The sequence below is a fragment of the Gracilinanus agilis genome, chromosome 4, assembly GCF_016433145.1.
Source record: "Gracilinanus agilis isolate LMUSP501 chromosome 4, AgileGrace, whole genome shotgun sequence".
Lineage (NCBI taxonomy): Eukaryota > Metazoa > Chordata > Mammalia > Didelphimorphia > Didelphidae > Gracilinanus > Gracilinanus agilis.
Genome location: NC_058133.1, coordinates 229099135 through 229113296, shown reverse-complemented (window position 1 = coordinate 229113296; position 14162 = coordinate 229099135). Strand labels below are relative to the sequence as shown.

Genomic DNA, 14162 nt, shown 5'->3' with positions numbered 1-14162 from the left:
TTTCTTTCTTTCTTTCTTTCTTTCTTTCTTTCTTTCTTTCTTTCTTTCTTTCTTTCTTCCTTTCTTCCTTTCTTTCTCTCTTTCTTTCTTTCCTTCTACTCCTTCCTCTCTACCTCCCCCCTTCCTCTCTACTTTCCTCCTCTTCTCCTCCTCTTCACCTCCCCCCTCTCTTTCTCCTCTTCCTAGTCCTCGTATTCATCTTCAACCTCCTTCCTTCTTTTATCTCTTCCACGAAATGGATAATATGGGAAAATGTTTTACTGCTTATACATGTAAAATCTATATCAGATTTCTTACTGTTTCAGGGAGGAGAAAGGGCAGGATGGAATGAGAGAGGGATGGTCATAAGAAGAGAGAAAATTTGGAACTCAAAACTTAAAAAAAAATCATTTTACATGTAATGGTGGGGGGATAAAATGTTATTTTAAAAAAGAAAGAGAGGAAAGCCATGAAAGACATATGTCCTAGATTTTGGAAGATGATATTCTGATGGTTTAAGAGAATGGATAAGTAGGATCCAATGGCCAAATATTTAAAAGTGGAAATTGGCCCAAGAGGAAAGGGAAGTTCTCAAGAATGAAATTCTGAAAATTCAAAGTAAGAATAACTCAATTAAGAAGGAAAAAAAGAGAGATGTCTAAGAGACTCATACAGATAAATGGGGAATATTGCATTCGATAGTCTGAGGATCCTTCCATCAATTAATTTCTATAATTATTATGAATTTTAGTGAATTATAAAGTCTAAGAGAAATGATTCTCCTTATGATTCATTGGCTTTAAATTTTTTGTCATTTATTTATTTTTAAGCATGCTTTTCTTTTTAAATTTTGAGTTCCAAGTTCTCTTCCTCCTTCTCATCCCTACCCACTCCCACTGAGAGAGCAATCAATATGATATCAATTATAACATGCGAAATCATGCAACAGATATTTCCATAATAGCTATAATCTTTTTAAAAGCAAGAAAAATGAAGAAAATAATCCTTCAATTTACACCGAGAGTTCATCAATTCTCTCTTTTTTCATCTTGAGTCCTTTGTTATTGCCTTGAATCATTGTATTGATCAGAGAAGTCTACTTAGTTGATTGTGATTATAACATACTTTCAGTCAGCATGATGATCTCTCAGTTCTTTTCACTTCACTTTGCATCAGTTCATATAGGTTTTGTTATGTTTTTCCAAAACCATTGCCCTTGTCATTTCTTACTGCACAATAGTACTCCTTCATAATCATATATTTCCATATGCAATAGCAACTTGTTCTACTATTCCCCAATTGATGGGCATCCCCTCAATTTCAAATTCTTTGTTACCATAAAAAGTGCTGCTATAAATGTTGTTTTTTTTTTTCTTTTGCAAATCGGTCCTTTTCATTTTTCTCTTATCTCTTTAGGATACAGAACTAGTGGAGGTATTGCTGCGTCCAAGGGTATGTAGTTTTATGCCCCTTTGGGCATAGTTCTAAATTGTTCTTCAGAATGATTGGACCAGTTCACTATTCTACAAGAAGTTCATTAGTACTCCTATTTTTCCCTCACTCCCTCAACATTTATGCTAAGTGTGAGGGATACAAATACAAGCAAGAAAATAACCCCTTCCCTCAAATAACTTATGTTCTAACTGGGAAAGACACAGTATAAAGAGAGGCTAGAAAGGGGGAGTATGTTTGGGCAAGGAGAGAGAAGGGGATATGTATCCATGAAGAAGCAAAGTAGTAAAAAGAAAAAAGATTCTGGAGAGTCTAGCCATGAATGAGATTAAGCATGGCTGGGGTCCTTCCTAAAAGATGGTAATCACTAATAGGGACTTACTAATCAGGAGAAGAAACTCTTAGGGCAAAAACAAAACAAAACTGATTTTACCCTCTCTGCTTTAAGAGATAATGTTCATAATTGTCCATTTTTCTTCTGTCCATAATATTGTACAAATGAGTTAATACACTCAACCAGCCTTGACTTTGGTTTCCATTTCTTCCTGCTTTGCAAGTTTGCTGACTCAGGTGTTTTTTGGGCTCTTTTGATTTTATTGTTGTGGCAATAGATTTGTATCAGTTAAATTCTTGTATAAAATACAAAAGTTGAATTCCATAGGGAAGAAATTTTATTTTATTTTAAAAACTCTTACCTTTCATCTTAGAATCAATACTGGGTATTGGTTCCAAGGCAGAAAAGCAGTAAGAGGTAGGCAATGGGGGTTAAGTGACTTGCCCAGAGTCACACAGCTGGAAAGTGTCTGAGTTTGAACCCAGGACCTCCTGTTTCTAGGCCTGGCTCTTGATGCCTCCAGGAAGAAATTTTATATGAAACATTTGGTGTTAGTGTCATATTCAGTCATTTCAATTATAATGCCCTATCTTTTTCTCACAATTACTTTCCCTTTTTTTTTTTTTTGCTAGTTCTAATTTTACCCTCATAAGTCAGTGATCTGATTACAAATTCAGGGATAACTTCTACATCAATAACAGTCTTTTCCTAGTTTTTGACATATAATCCATTTAATTTGGGGGAATGTTACTTGGTGTTTACCCTGTGTTTTACCTACCAATTCTTTTCTCAAAGAAAGTTTTCATGATATTGAAGTTATAAGGCTTCACCTAGTTGTCTATTACTATAGAAAAAAAAAGAGAGAAACAATATAGATCTGCAGTTAGGCCCAAAGCTAGATGGAATGAGGAGAGAGAAATAGATTGCCTTTGAGGAATGTTACAGTTCCTTTAATGACTCCAAATTTTCCCCAGATATTATCATTTTGACACATCCATTTTCTGATGTTGGTATATGAATGCAAGAAATGGGATATAATAGTGTCTGAAAAGTTAAAGATGAATATTACACAGAAGGAAATAGACGTGAGGGTGAGAAGTCTAGGTACTTAGAACAGAAGTAAAAGATGCTATTAAGGAAATGTATAAGAAGAATAGATGGGCTGGTCATATGGGCCAGGTGAAGGGTGACATGTGGTCAGTGTACTCATCTGGTATGCTTGCTGGTACGTCAGGAAAACTTCAGGAAGGCCTGTTGAGTGTGGACAACTTAAGGGAGGATATATACAAAAGTCACACAAGACAAGGCCAGCGCAGATGGGTTGAGTCTTATATTTTTGGAGGAAATATCCAAGACAATAAGTTCACAAGTCTTTTTGAGTATACCAAAATATTTATAGTAGTTCTTTTTGTGGCTGCAGAAAATTAGAAGGAAAGTAGGTGCCCATTGATGGCTAAGTAAATTAGGGTAAGTGTATATGGCATAATATATTGTGCCTTAAGAAATTATGAATATGGGGAAGTCAGAGAAAATTGGAAAGACTTGCATAAACTAATTCAGAGGGAGTTAAACAGAACCAAGAAAAGCTATGCAATGAATGTAGCAATGTCAATGATAATGTTAAAAGATGGTCATACTCTAATTAATTGTAGTGTCCAATTTCTGTGCTTGAGAACTAATAAGGGAACACATTTCCCTTCTTTCAGTAGAAAGATGGGGCACTAGAGAGTCTGTTGGTGTTTTTATTTGTTATTATAGAGGTAAGGAGTTAGGGAAGAAGGACAGAGGGGAAATGTTTAAAAGGAAAAGGGGTGCTACATTCAAAACAAAAGTATTAAAAAAATTCAAAGGTTGGGGAGGGCCCTCAAGGATGGAGTCTAGGTATTATATACTCCCTATCCCTTGTGTTATTGGGAATTTGGGGGTCCTTGGACTACATTTCCCATAAGCCCACTGGCTTCCTATCATTATGTTACATGATGACATAGACAGGAGGATAAAACTGAGTGACTGGCATTCTACTTCCTCTTTGCTCCTGATCCAGCATGGTGGTGGCAGGTAATGGCGGGCCTTTTAAACTGACTAAGCCAGAATGGCACATGGCTTCATTTTCAATTACCTACTAATAAATCTTCAAAAACCCATAATAATTTTAGTTATCCTTTTTATATTAATTTTATTTCTTACACCCTCTTACACCTTACTCCTAGTCCCCTATAGAAAAATCCATGCTTGTTACTCAGTGGTCTATTCTTAGCACTCAATTTAGGATAAAATTTTATAATGCTATGTTTAGCTCTGTTTTCTCTCTATTGATTGCCAGTTCACAATTAGTTTTGTAATAATCTGCAGGTGAGGGAAGTTATAAGATTATTCAAGTCTCTTATGGCTTAAAAAAGTGGGGGACTTCTGTTTCTGCCCTTCCCAGAAACCTGATCAGATTTCTTCAGTGGTATTTAGTGTGGGGGTACAAAGAGAAAGCAGCTGGAGTTTCCAAGTGCAACCATAAAGCTTGAAGATTGAGGAAACCGGGGGCAGCTGGATGGCTCAGTAGATTGACAGCCAGGCCTAGAGACAGGAGGTCCTAGGTTCAAATTTGGCCTCAGACACTTCTAGCTGTGTGACCCTGGGCAAGTCACTTAACCCCCATTGCCTAGCCCTGTAACAAATAAAATTAATATAGAAGGATATATAAAGATATTAGGGTTTAAAAAAAAGAATTAAAAAAATATTAAAAAAAAAAAAGATTGAGAAAACCTTGTCGGATTCTGTCTTTCCCAAGCTTGGGCTGTACTACAGTGCTTTGATTTATCTGCCACCTGGGCACCTATGTGAGGGAGAAATCATCAGGGGCTGCTTATGTGGGGTTGTGGACCATCTCAGCGGGAAAGAATCTCTTCTGAACATATTTTTTTCTAAGGCCCATTTGTTACCAGGCCAACCTTGCCTGTCACTGAAGGAGGCCAAGGCAGGGAGCCATTTGACCCTTGCAAAACATATCGTTGCAAGACATGGCAAGCAGGCCCCTGACAAAGTGCATAGATGTGTCAACACCCAACTGCAGACCCCTGACCTAGTGCTAACGCCCTAACTGCAGACCCCTGACAAGTACAAAGATGTGTCAACGCCCTAACTGCAAGAGATGCCTGCGAACCCCATAGGCTGATAAGGGACGGGCATAAAACTCCTGTACTCACAAGCCACAGACGGAACTCTTAGGCTGAACTCCCCTGGTGCGCACCAGATCAATAAATGTCCCTTCTTGCCTAATTGCATTGTCTGCTGGTCTTCCTTGGTGGTGGGCTATGACTCGGACCCCAACACCACCCCTGTTGAATGTTTACACATTTCTTTTTTGAGTCTTATCCTCCAGCTATATTTGCTGTTTTCTAGGTTTTCCCAGGTCTAGGTTGACAAATTGAATTGAAAATAAGTTTACCCCATCCCTTGGGCTTATTTGGAGAAATATATTTGGTTTTAAAATATTGTGTAATAACAATAGTCTTCTGTGGATGGAGAGAGAAGGGAAAACTGTAAGAAAACAGCTCCCTTTCATAAACATGCTCATTGGGGATGGTACAATTCTGGGGGGGTTGGGGGGGAGGGAGAATCAAGAAATGGGCCTGGAAATGGACCCTAAGGGAGAATCCAAATTTTGGAGCAAATATTAAGTATTTATGTACATATGGTAGTGGTTTGAATTAAGGACTAATATCAAATACATAAGAGATATGTTAATATGTTATAAAATGACCTCAGATAAGATATGGGAGGGTCATAGCTGCCATAGATTAATTAGCTATGTGTCTAATGGATAGAGTATTAGACTTGGAGTCAAGAAGATCTTTGTTTAAATCCTGCCTCAGGCACTAATTAGGTGTGAGACCTTGGGGGAAAGTCACTTAATTGCTCTCTGCCTAAATTTCCTTGATGATAAAATGGGGATAATAACAGCACCTATCTTTCAGAATTGTTGTGAGGACCAAAAGAAATAACATGTGTCAGAGTACTTTGTATACCATACAGTGCAACATAAATGCTAACTAGTAATAATATGTGACCTTCAACAACTTATTTTAACTTATCTATGCTAATTTCTCCTTCTGTAAAATGAGGTTTACTGTACCTAACCTGCTTACCTCAAAGGGTTGTTCTTAAAATCAAATGAATTGAGTTATTAAATATTTTTTATAGTGCTCCAATGGGTCTGCCCCTAATGTGTTACTTTCGTCCATTTCTTTTGGGGAATCTGCCATAATAACTCCACCCAATGTTCTGGGTGCCTCTTCTTCTCTTGACATTGTGTGAGTATCAATGGAGTCTGCCAACTGTCCATCTGTCACTCTCACCACATGACATCTCTGATGATCACTCTTTCTGCATAATTCTTCATTTGCAATCTGTTACATCCTGTTCACACCCGCCATGCACCTCTCCATTGTCCTCAATGAGGGTGAATCCCAACTTGAGTTCTTTAGAGAGTGGTATTCTATGACTCAACCATACAACATCACCAATAGAATAATCATCTATTTAAAAAAAAACAAAAAAAACAGGCCTTTGTTCCTCAAAAAGAAATCCAGCCTACTCTTATTCAATTTGGGGCCCAACTCACTGACCATTTTTAGTACCTATCTATGATAAGACTGGCATTTTTTTTCTGGCGCAGCTTCCCTGACTTCTTCCCCCAACAAAATCTGATTGGCATAAAAGTTTCAAGGCCTATATAGTCAGTGCCTCTCAGACTTGGTGGGTGTCTGGCACCACTCAATTTAACCATATCCTGATGATGTACTGATAATCTGCATCTTAAAATAAGAACATGTCCAAAGGAGCTAAATGCCACTGTATCCTTTCTATATATTCTTGCTATGTTGAAACAAAGTAAATTTCCTTGGTTTAATAACTCATGAATGCATCATTTTGTTACACCATCAAACCTGAACTATGAGGGTACTGGCTGTAAAGCCACAAGATGTCCAGGATATCTACTGTCTATCCAACTACCATTTCTTGAACAGTATGTATTCTTCATCCACTTAGCTTTTCCTATGTGGATAGTTAAACAACTCTTTTGAGAGATTATGGATCTTATTTAAGAGGCTCTGCAATGTTCCAAGAGTTGATGAAATCAATGCATAATAAATGATGTGCTGATACCATAAATAGGATCATGTGGAGAACTTTACCATCTATGGGAATTCCCTTTTCAGTTAGAATTCTGAGCAAAACACCTCCATAATATTGGCTTTGATGAGCATATGACTCTTATTCCCTTGATATTATTTTGAAAAGTTATTACATACCAAAATTTATAGGATTCAGCCAAAGCTATACTTATGGGGAAACATATCTCTAAATTCTTACATCAATAAGATAAAGAGCAGATCAATGAATTCAGCATACAACTTAAAAAAAAACTAGAAAAAGAACAAATTAAGACTCCTTAATTAAAGACTAAATTGGAAATCCTGAGGTCATTGGATAAAGTTATCTTTATGGTTACACTTTATAAGGAAGCTTTAGTCACCTTGTTAGAAAAAGGCTTATAATATAATCTTTACTTTATCTAAATAAGCAATAAATATAAAGAGATATTTAATCCTTGCACCATTTAACTAATTATAAACACATGGTCTCTTACAGAATATCATTAAAAAACAGCTTTGTAGCACAGTGGATAGAGCATGAAGCCAGAAAGATCTGAGTTGAACCCCCACCTCAGAAACATTATTATCTGAGTGACCCTGATTAAGTCACTTAGCCTCTGTCTGCTTCAGTTCCTACTTCCAAAGGTTCTTGAGGATCAAATGAGATAATAACTGTAAAGTTATTATAAGCACACTGCTGGGCAAATAGTAGAAACTTATTAAATGTTTGTTTCCTTTCCTTCCTTCCTCCGTCCTCCCTCCCTCCCTCCTTCCTTCCTGCCTGCCTGCCTGCCCCTTTCCCTTACTTACTTGCAAAAGCCTGACTATTCCCTTCTCATATCCAGAATACCCTTGATATATATGTAGGTTATTCTAATAAAACATTTATGGCAATGGGAAAATAGGCATATGGGTCACTAGTGATTTATATTCTCTTGTTCTCAGGATTTTTCATTGTCCCGGTCCAGCCAGACACAACCGAGGGGTCCGGGGAAACGGCAACCTAAGAACCCATAGGGGAAGAAGAGGGGAGACCTCGCGTGCAAGACAGAGAGTCGTTTGGATGGAAGCAAGGCTCGTTTATTGCAGATCTATGACAAGAATATATAGGTTGAGGGCAGAAGGGGGTCGGCAGATACTAAGGGGAAAGGAACGCGGAAAGGGAGCATAGAAAATCTCTTGTGGCGTCTTACTGTCTCCAAGCATGGCTGGGCCTATGATCAATATCTTATCTTAGAAGAGTGAATGATATCTATTCTTAGAAGAGTGACTATCTTATCTTAAAGTCTTGGTCCCTAACATTTCATAATAATAATAATGTCTAGGAAATCCCCATACAAAATAAAGTACACAGGCAAACAGCACGGAAAGGCATTGGTTTGAAAGGAAGTAAGTGCAAAAACATTCTTTTTTTTTTTTTTTTTTTGCATAGGCAGATGAACCTGGATCTTGTTTAAAGCAAGAAAGTCATGGACTCACAGAATCATTTTGGTTTTGAGTTGTAAGGGACCTCAGTAGCTAATCTAATTCATTACTGAAAAAGAATCCTTAGTATAACACATCCAACCAGCAGCCATTCAAACTTGACTTGAAGATATCTAAGGGGAGGCAATTCTACCTTCTGTGGCAGACTCTTTCACTTAGAGAAGTTTTCCTGACGTGAAACCTAATTTTACCTCACTGCATCTTCTACTTCTCATTCCTGGTCTGCTTTCTGGTATCAGATAGAACATATCAAATCCCTTTTCCACATGACAATTATTCAAATACTTAAAGACAACTTTTCATATGCCAACCTCCTCCCCTAAGTCTTCTCCAAGCTTCAACCCCTTCAACCAAGCTTCAACCCCTTCTACTGATTTTCATATAGCATGGACTCAAGGCTCTTTGCCATTTTAACTCTGGATACTGTTCATCTTCTCAGTGTCCATAATATCCCTTACCAGCTACTTACTCTCTCTCTCTCTCTCTCTCTCTCTCTCTCTCTCTCTCTCTCTCTCTCTCTCTCTCTCATACTCTACCCCTCTGTCTGCATGTTGCTCCTCATAATAATAACTGAAGTTCCCATAGCTATTTAGAGCTTGTGAAGAGTGTTTTGAGTCTTACAACAACCCTGTGAAAGAAATACTTTGGGTATTATTTTCCCCATTTTACAAATGAAGACATTGTTCATTCTGTTGATGTCGTCAGAGGTGAAATTTGATTCCAGTCTTCCTGACTCATAGTCTAACATTCTATCTACTATGCAGTACTAATTCTTATGATTGTTGCCTCCTTCCATATATTGTTCTATCTTACTGAATTACATTTCCGAAGCCCATCTCTATACTCCCAACTTTTCTGAATAGGCTACCTTTCTGTTCAGTTATCCTCCCCTCACCCACCAGGTGGCAGTGAAGGTTATTTGATGTTAAGGGACACGTTGGTAATTTTCAGTTGCCACAGTACTACATTTCCCAACCTCCCTATTTCTACAACTTTTGCCTTTATCCATCTCTTTTGGTATTGCCTGTTGCCCTCTTTGGAGCCATGTTGGATGAACTGAAATACGGAAATGTAATTATATTTACCTATCCTGTCCTTGCAGCCAGCTTCCTTGTCTTCACTATGAATGATGGTGCTCCAAACCACTTTGCCCTGAGAATAGTTACTTAGAAAATCCAAATTCATTTAAGTTCATGGCTCTTCTCATTGTATTCAAGGACCAAGTATAACTTACCCATCACTTAAAATGGGAATGGAAAATCCAATTGGGGATACCAAACACAGGGTTTAAGAATCAACATCTCTATCATGACTCCAAAAATCTGAGAGCTCAGCTATCACAACTACTCAAATGGATCTATAATTTCATTGGTATTAGTATTCTTGCCATCCATGAAGATTGTAACATATATCCATAGCTTCCCAGGTCATGAGAATATTATCTATTCTCTCTCTTTGTTGTTTTCGTTTTTGTTTTCACTTGACATCAGCCTATGGACTCTTCATTAATTAGCCCTAGCTTTCACTTTATGACTAACCCACCTTCTTTTTTTTCATTTAGGCTTTTCTTTGAATCAATTCAATTCAACAAGTATTTATTAAATGCCCACTCTATATGAAAAGAACTATGTTAGTTCTGAGGATGCAAAGAGCAAACAAAACAAAAAGAGTTTACATTCTACTTTAGGAACGGGGAGAATATACTACATGTACATGGATAAGTAAATGCAAAGTAATTTTATGAGGAAAAGGACACCAACAACTGGGGAAGAATCAAGAAGTCCTTATGTAGAACTGACACAAGTTGTGCCTTTGATGCCATTCTTTACCATTCATAATTCTCTGTTTGGAATGTGTTGCAACCTATTCACACCCACTTTATGCCTTCCTACTGACCTCAGAGTGAAACTCATTTTTAACTCTTCCAGAGACTAGTAATCCATTTCTCACATCCATACAACAATACTGGACTAATAGTGGAGTGAAAAAAAGTGGACCTTTATTTTAAGGGAAAATTTAGGTCTTTAGCAACTTTTTGTGGTCCTGGGTTCCTAAATTAGCATTGCTAAGAAGCCAAGAGATTCAAGCAGACTATCCTAGAGTTCACCAATGTAGTGGTGTCTTTTCTGGGCTTGTTTTTGGAGTATTATGAGAAAGAGAAGTTAGAAGAGTAAAGATCATTCTACAGGATCAAGCAGTGTATCCCATTGCCTGAGATCTCATGCCTTACTGCCTCCTGAGATCTTGATGGGCTGCTGTCAGTAGGAGTGATTAGAGCCACAAGAATCCAAAGACAATGTCAAGATCGGAGAATGACTATTGGAAAGATTATGCATCTCCCCATCCTCCTACTTCTTTTTCAGGTCCAGAAGCAGCACCCCAGTATGAACTGCCCATTTCATCAGTTTTGTTCCCCTTCCCTGAAAGGAAACTTACAATAAAAAGAAGCTGTTTCTGCCTCTTTTTGACATTCCATAAATTGTCCCCCTTCTTCTTGTTGCTCACTCTCTTTTCATTGATACAGTTTCTTCCCCTTTGTACAAAAGACACTTCAATCGCTACTAAATCCTAATCTGGTAAAATTACTATGCCTGAGTAGAGAGACCCTGTCTAAAGGCATGGGGGAGTGTTCTGCTCCAGTGTAGCTAAGTGTTGTTTTTTCTTGTTGTTTTAAATCCTTACTTTCTGCCTTAGTAACAATTCTAAAACAGAAGGACAAGGACTAGGCAAAAGGGGTGAAGTGACTTATCCAGGGTCATACAGCAAGGAAGTGTCTGAGTCCAGATTTGAACCCAAGTCTTCTCAACTCCAGGACTGGCTAGCTAGTTGCCCTGCTGTAGCTAAGTTGTTAAGGAAGAGGAGACATGTCCGTTTGGAAGGGCCTTATGAAAGGGAGACAAAATTCAAATCATGTTCCTAGGCAAGCATGAGTTTTCATAAACAGGAAAGCTTCTAAGCAGAAAGAGAATAATGTAGAGCTATACATACCCCTAGATCTACTAGCAACAAATCCATGAAGCAAAAGCAAGTCAAGCTAAGGAAAAGGCTGATTCTTTATCCATTGGGGATATCTATCACTCACCACATGGGAAAACTTGGTCCAGTATCTATAAGAACCCAAAACTAGGATTTTTTTGTGGAAGAGATCCTTCAACTCTTGGACTATAAAGGCCTGTGGCATGGCACATGAATACCACATAATTCCCATGTATTTCCTTACAATTGGTCATTCTCCTCTTAAAATGAATAAATGGCAGTTTCTCAAAAGTAATTCAACCTGTTTTTCTCCTCCTGTTCAATTGTAGGCATTGTCCATTTTCAGTGTCCATCCAGCATATGAATACTCATGGAATACTATAGATGATACATCAATAAATGAGCTGTATGGGTTTCTCTATTTAGCTGTACATCATAGTACTATGAAAAATAGTCATTCTTTTAGTGAGAATCTATACAATAAAGTTAAATATTGACAGTCAACCTATATTCCAATTGGAATAAACAATTTTCCTCCCTGGAAGCAGAATAAAGTTCATTGAGGTTTTCCCAATAAGAACATTTTGGGGCCAATTGACTCCAAACCACATTAACTCCAGGCACTTTTAAAAATGAGTTTCAAAAGCCGTAGCAAAGGAATTGTGGTTGGCTCCTATGGAGAAAAATCTCAAAATCTGGATGAGAACTAAAAAACAGATTCAAGGGTTTGAATTGCCAGCTTTTTAATGGGAGCCCAGCTTCTGCTTGCAAACAGGGAGACATTTTACAAAGGTTACAATGGAGAACATGCCTGATTGGACCTAGAGTAAAATGTTATTAGGACTTCTGCCAAGAAATTGCTTTTTTCCCATGAGTTTTTCTGAGGAGAAGTCTAAGGTTTTCGATGAACAAGTACCATAGTTTTAATTTTCTTCCAAAACTGAGGAGAGGAAGTGAATTTTGGCAGAAGAGATAATGTACCCAGGCCTTGTGTTAAAACTTTTCCTTGAAATCTCATAAAAATCTTACCAAATATTCTAGGGAAAATATTCCAAAATAAAAATCAGTTGTTTCAAATTATTAAAAAAAGCCTGGCAAAATAAAATCTAGAGAAGAAACTTCCCACTTTCCCACTCTGCAAAAAATTTGAAATATTCATCATTAATACCAATATCATTTGATACATATGTAATCCAGAAAATGAATTTTTAAAATTATTACATGTAATTGAGAAAATAAAATCTAGAAAAATACCAGTATCATCAACAGGGGTTTAATGGTAGGAGAATTGGGGAGAGAGAATAGGGAAGAAGTATGGATTAGTGGAAGCAAGAGCAGGGATTTAGTGACTCAGATTTTATGGCCTTGGAGAAATCTCTTTATTTCTTTCTTTCTTTTGGTAAGAAATAAAATATTTTATTTTTAAAAAATAAAAATTTGTCAGTACAATAAGTTTTTATGAAAGATCTAAAATTAAAAATAATTATACAGTGTTAATAAAAATGTAAACCAACCATCCTAGGGTCATTTCAATGAATTATCTTGTACTTTGCACGTGAGAAAAATAAAGGCATTATTCTTATTAGTCAAAATTTTTTTAAAAAGATTGTAACTGGACAGCATTTAAAATGACAATCTCTATTTTCAGAAAACTAATTTTACAACAGAAAAGCAGAATTACAAAGATAATCCTCTTTAAAGAGGAATCTATTTTCAAAATAGATATAAAACTTCCATTTCTTTTAAAGAGATTTTCATCAGTTTATTGTCCACTTCTGTAAGCTAAAATTCCTTTATTATTATTAAAGACTTCATAGAAATCAGGACAGATTGCTATCTACTACTTTTTTCATACTTTCAGAAAGACACTGGCATACTTGCTAGACTAAAACTGACATTTTTAAAGGCATGTAATAAAAAGATTCCCAAAGTGATTGTAAGGAAGCCACTCAGTGCCAATAATGTCATCAACAACCATGTTTTGCCACTTTTTAAAAAGACTAGCTGAACAAATTAAAATAGATTTAGTAGAGAATACATTGGAGTCACTATGGGTGGATTAAATATATCCAGGGCCCTGTTTAAATAATTGATGTGTGTACTTGCCTAGAGTATAAGGCTTAGCAACAGAATCCAGGGCAGCAGGAACCTCAGCATAGGCTTTCTTGAAAAAATTCTTTAATAGTCATACCTAGACCTTGAATACAAGAGTTAGGAAGTACTTCAATTAAAAATCAGATTGTTATGTAAACAAACATGTTTTTCTACTTATGTAGAAGTTCTACCACAAAAATTAGTATCAGAGACAGAAGACCATACAATCTAGATTCCCCAGTTTATGAGATATCTCATCTTATTCTAACTCCTTTTTTGGGTCATGAATTTTCATAACAGAAGACACTAATATACTCAATATCCATTTTTCCCCATGAATATTAAGTCTTTCATTTAAAAAGCATTATGAAAGGATGGCATTTTTTGGAACATTAGGAACTCTCCTAATAGAGTCATTAATGTGGTTGGTATAAATGCATAAATAGCAAAGTAAACCATCTCTCATCTCCTTGTGATTGACTAGACTGTCCCAACCACTCTTTATATATAGCCTTACCTTACATCTTGGAATCAATACTATGTATTGGTTCCAAGGCAGAAGAGTGATAGGGGCTAGATAGTGGGGGTGGTTCTCCCATCTCTAAGCCTGGCTCTTAATCCACTGAGCCACTTAGCTTCCCCACTCCCAACCACTTTTTAATATATATGGAATAAGTGTTCCCCTCCCTTTT

At 36.9% G+C, this 14162-nt stretch overlaps 1 long non-coding RNA gene and 1 pseudogene across 1 annotated transcript in view; one reads left to right on the top strand and one right to left on the bottom strand.

Annotated features, from left to right (window-relative positions):
* LOC123244380 overlaps positions 1-7935 on the top strand; it is a 20446-nt gene extending 12511 nt beyond the window's left edge. The window contains exons 2-3 of the long non-coding RNA XR_006506076.1: positions 1396-1431; positions 7861-7935. This is a non-coding gene — a long non-coding RNA (uncharacterized LOC123244380). The remainder of the gene's footprint in view (positions 1-1395; positions 1432-7860) is intronic.
* Positions 7936-12973: 5038 nt separating this feature from the next.
* On the bottom strand, positions 12974-13936 carry LOC123246241 (annotated as a pseudogene).
* Between the last annotated feature and the right edge of the window lie 226 nt (positions 13937-14162).